Below are 5,361 nucleotides of genomic sequence, written 5' to 3' on the forward strand. Positions count from 1 at the left end.
ATCTTCCACAAACACTACATCCCATGAAACCAGAATACACTTTGTTTGCAGATGATACAACCTATAACCTTTGCTTTCAGCACTATAACCAACAAAAATACATTTGACATCCTTATCATCCAATTTTTGCGTTGTGTATGTGGCACCAAAGCATATGCCAAACAACCAAAAACACGCAGGTGCTCAATAGAAGGCTTTCTATCATGCCATGATTCATATGGAGTAATAGACTGCAAAGCTTTCATAGGACACCTATTAAGTACATAAGTAGCACACATGATGGCCTCAAGCCAAAAAGAATGTGGTAAAGCTTGACTTTTGACCATACATCGTGCCATTTCCATAAGTGGCCTGTTTTTTCTCTCAGCAACACCATTTTGTTGAGGCATTTAAGGTACTATACATTGGTGTTTATCCCACGACTAGCTAGAAATGCATTAAATTCATGAGACATATACTCCCCCCCTCAATCGGAACGGAGGGTGCCCATAGTACATTTCGAGGAATTTTCAGCCATAGCCAAAAATTGTTTGAAGCACATAAAAACTTCGGACTTTAATTTAAGCAAAAATACCATGCATGCGTGGAGTAATCATCAATCAAAGTCATGAAGTATAGGTAATTGTCCAAGGACGGAGTTTGCATGGGCCCACAAACATCACTATGTACAAGCTGCAACCTTCATGTGGCCCTAACTGAACCATCCTTTGGAAACTTAGAACGCTGCATTTTACCGAAAATATAGCCTTCACAAAAGTTTTTGGCAAGTGTTTCAAGAGGTGGCTAAGAAGCAACCATATCAGATTTTTGCAAACGCAGCAAACTGATAAAATTCAGATGACGGAAACATGCATGCCAAAGTTTTGCATCTAGAATAGTTCTTGAATCTGCAATTGCATTTGCAAATTTTTTTCCACACTTGTCATAAAAAATGAGCTTATACAACCCATGCCACAAAAGACCAGATGCAACAATTTCATCACCAAAACTGAGATCATGAATTGTACATCTGTCATCCACAAATTTGACTACAACTTCAAGTCTAGCAAGTGCAGATACTGACAAAAGATTATTCTTGATCCCAAGTACATAAAGTGCATCAACAAGTGTGAAAGAACTACAATTTGCAGCAGTAATCACAATCTTCCCAACTCCCTGAACCAGATAAGAGGCATTGTTGGCACAAGTGACTGAATTCCCATGAGGGACACACTTGAGAGAAGTGAACAATTCACGATGTGAGGTAATGTGCTTTGTAGCACCACTGTTGAAATACCACACATGTGAATCTGTAGCAACTAGCATGATTGCATCATGGACAACAGGATTGTAAGTGCACTCTGCACTAAAAGCCCATTCTGCATCAACATCAACATCACAGTCTCCTTTCACAGAAGACTCAACAATGGCTGCATTTGTAGTGGAACTAGCATTTGCAGTGGAACCACCCTCGTTCTTCTTAGCCTCTTTGGCCTTCAACTTAGGACACTGCTTGATCAAGTGATCATTAGATTTACAATAATGGCAATGCATCTTCTTTTTTCCCTTATCACTAGAATTGCCAGACGAAGTGCTGCCAATAGAAGCATTGGGAACAAAAGTTTTGCCACTCGCAGCAGAACCATAAGAAGTGGCTGCATTGTTGTTACCACCCTTTCTTTGAGAAGTAATAAAAGCCTGTTCAACTGCACGCTGTCTAGTCCTGTTTTTTTTGGAAAGTGACTCTTGCAACAGCAATGTGTATAATGCATCAAACTTGACAACTTCAGGATTTCCTTGGGTCATAAGTCTCCAAGTACTAGCAAAAGTCTGGTAAGAATCTCGTAAGGCATCAAAAACAGTTTGCACAAGGGAACTGTTTGAAATGACTTCACCTGCAAAAATAAGTTTCTCATTGATATCCTTGACACTAGCAAGGAAAGTGTCCATATCATCTTCCTCATCAATAATCTTTGATTCTAGCTCTTTACACAGCAAAGAAATTTTAGCCTCATTGCCACTTGCATAAAGACTAGCCAAAATATCCCAAGCCTGTTTTGCGATTTTGTTGAATGAATGTGAGGAACAATGGTGCACTTCACAGAAAACGCAATAAATGCATGACCCTGCTCATCCTTTACATCCCAACGAGATTGTTCTACCATAGGCAAAACAACTCTAATAACAATAATCCTTGCAGCAAAATTTGCCACATCCTCAACATCGCCTGCATCATCAGAACCAGGACATATATCAATGCCCTGCACAATATTCCAGACGCCCTTTGACACAAGAACATGTTACATCATGTAAGCCCACATAGGGTAATTGTCCCCATCCAATCTGTCCTCAGCAGCAAACATCTTGAACACATCTATGTTGTTGTTAGCCATGGTAAATGTTGCACCTGATGTGAAAACTGCCCGAAAAGAGGAGAAATGAAGTGGGAACAACACATTCTATATAGCAAAAACGTAGAAGATTGTAAGGCATCTGTTATGAAAAAAACAGCACTGATAGAAATTTTGTACAAAATGACAAAATAGCTTGTGCAGTACTATTTGTAGTGGAAACAGATACCGAAATAAGACGAAATCAAAAATCTGAGCAGACTGAGCTCTACGAGCACATCAAAAAATTTTGTTGACCTACGAACGCTCGCCAAAGATCACTAAAAAGGAAAAAATGAGTAGGCGTGTACTGAAGCTGCTGGCAACTAAGCCCGGGAGGATGCAACCTGCTCTGATACCAATTGTTGGAATTACGGTTGCAGAGAAACACACACAGCTTGGAGAAGATGAAGGAAGCTCAAGGAACATAATAGAGAGTGTATTACTTAGTGTGCAATTGAAAGATAGATAGCCATAGAGTGATGGACATATATACAATGCACGGGGGAATAAACCTCCTAAGAGGGAAAAAATGCCCTGGCGGTCCTAGTGTGTTCACACACATCACTACCACATGTATATGGTAACAATATTCTCCCCCTCGCCCCTTCCCAACCCACCCTCTCTACTTGCCCCTACCTACCCCCCTCTCGCCCCTACCCTCCCTACTCTACACTACCCACCCCCCCTTGCCCCTCGCGCCTACCCACCCCTCCCTCCCTCTTTCCTCACCCCTTCCCACCCCCCTTTGCCCCTCACCACCCCATCCCCTCACCCCTACCCACTCCTTCCCTCTTTTCTTGCTCTCACCACCCCTTAGTCCCCTACCCACCTCCTCGATCCGAGAAGTTTTCATAGGCTAAAAAATATTTTAATCAAGATCCCCATTGGATTTCTAGCTTGCCTGAAGAAAACAGGGAAATTCTCACAAGTTTTAGTTTCAATACCTGTAGCAACTTCAAATATTGAGCTAGACTAGGAGCATTTCAATATTATTTCATTGTGGTGCAGTTGCTTGTACTTCTTCGTCATCTCTTGCAAATACCTGCATCATTTTCTTTGGTTTGGTTGGCTATTGTTTTTTCTTCCTTCCAATTTCAATGTTCTCTCTCATCGAGATGGTGAGTGGTCTTGTGGCATGCAACCTATAGCAGGGGTACAATGTCACTGGCATAGGAGAGGTAGCTAGTTTTAGTTGGTCACAGTTGGTCAAGAGTTCACAATAGACAGACTCTTGCATGTCTAGTGGCACATGGAAAGTGATGCAAATGGTGGTCTAGTGGACCCATGACCAGATCATCACCACCTCACTTGGGAGATAGCCTTAGTTGGATTGGGATATCTGGTAGCCATTGGTGTCTCTTTAGGAGATAATATTATGGTGCTAGTTGTCGCGGTCTATCATCATCTTCATCTACTTTGTATGTCCATTCATCTTAAGTCCAACATCTTGAGTTCATGCACAGCATGTCTACACCATCCCTACACTGTTGAGTGTGCTGCCATGCCAGAGTCTGTACTGGTTTCTTTGAGTTAGACGAGTCCCATGTTGTCAAGGTTCTACTATTGAGTCATTGTGTTGTTTGCTCTGAACAAATTGTATTTTGTGTATTCATTCCATTTGAGTGAGATTTCATGCACATTGCAATGAGGATCACCCACTAGTGAGAGCACGACACATTATCTCCACTACAGTCCCTGAAGAAAAGGATGATGGAAGAAGTTGAGACACCTAGCGAGTCTCAGGATGCCGCCAAGGGGGGCACAACCCTTCAAGACTTAAAAAGAACGCTCTTGCAAAGTGTGAAAGTGGAGGATGTGCTTACCATTTCCCTTCCTCCTACTCTAATTAAGAAATGGCTTGCCAAGCTTGCTAAATCAATGCTTATCTTTGGCTTCATGGGGAGGGTGCCTGTCAGAGCTTAGCTCATCAATTCGCTCCACAACCCCAATGTCCTAAATCATGGAGGACATGTCTCTAAATAAACCTAGGATAGGAGTCATTTATGTTGAAATATTGGGTAGGAAGCAGAGAAGGGGAAGATAGTAGAAGAGATGGACTTAATGATGCACCAAATCAACAATTGATTTATTAGCCACCATAAGTGCAACTACAATTATCATTATCCTTCTTCCACATCTATCTCTCCCTCTAGTGCAGGTACACACATTGTGTGTGTGTGTGTGTGTGTGTGTGTGTGTGTGTGTGTGTGTGTGTGTGTGTGTGTGTGTGTGTGTGTGTGTGTGTGTGTGTGTGTGTGTGTGTGTGTGTGTGTGTGTGTGTGTGTGTGTGTGTGTGTGTGTGTGAGAGAGAGAGAGAGAGAGAGAGAGAGAGAGAGTTTTGATTCTGGAGGTCTTTCCCAAAGTAGAAAGTCGGAGAATTAGGAGTCAATCCACATGAGATTTATTGAAAAGATTGTAGATGAACATGACAAGGATTGAAGAACTTTTGTGATGTCTAATGAAGGGACACTTCGAGAATACACCACGACATGGCAATTTGGAATATCACGAGCCGACATAAATCAACGATAATGAGTTCTTTCTCATCCAATTGCAAGATTTTTAAAATAAGAAAGTCCCCCCAACACTGGAGGGAAATCATAAGTCCCCCTTCAACACTAGAGGGGATAAAAGTGGCGGGGGAAGGGAACATTCCCTATGGTATTATTATAAATGTAGAGAACTGTGCCAACTCCACACCATACGTATGTATGGTTTTTTTTTTAATGGGCGCAAGCATCCCAATGCACGAAATGCATCATCTTCCATCTTAAAAATTTACTATATGCCAATTTTCTCTTCCACACATCCATTAATGCCAAATTTTGTTTGTCTTGTAAGGTCATGGAGTTTTTTGAAAAAGCTTTGAGGATATGTCAGGACACCGGCAAGGCCAGACTAGACAGCTAGGCGGTGTGGAACGGGGAGTCCAACTAGGTCAAAGGGCTAGGGGCTTTGCTATATAATGGGTGGTTGGGTGGTGGACTCT

The sequence above is a fragment of the Adiantum capillus-veneris genome, chromosome 5, assembly GCF_014529385.1.
Source record: "Adiantum capillus-veneris isolate H3 chromosome 5, ASM1452938v2, whole genome shotgun sequence".
NCBI classification, from domain to species: Eukaryota; Viridiplantae; Streptophyta; class Polypodiopsida; order Polypodiales; family Pteridaceae; genus Adiantum; species Adiantum capillus-veneris.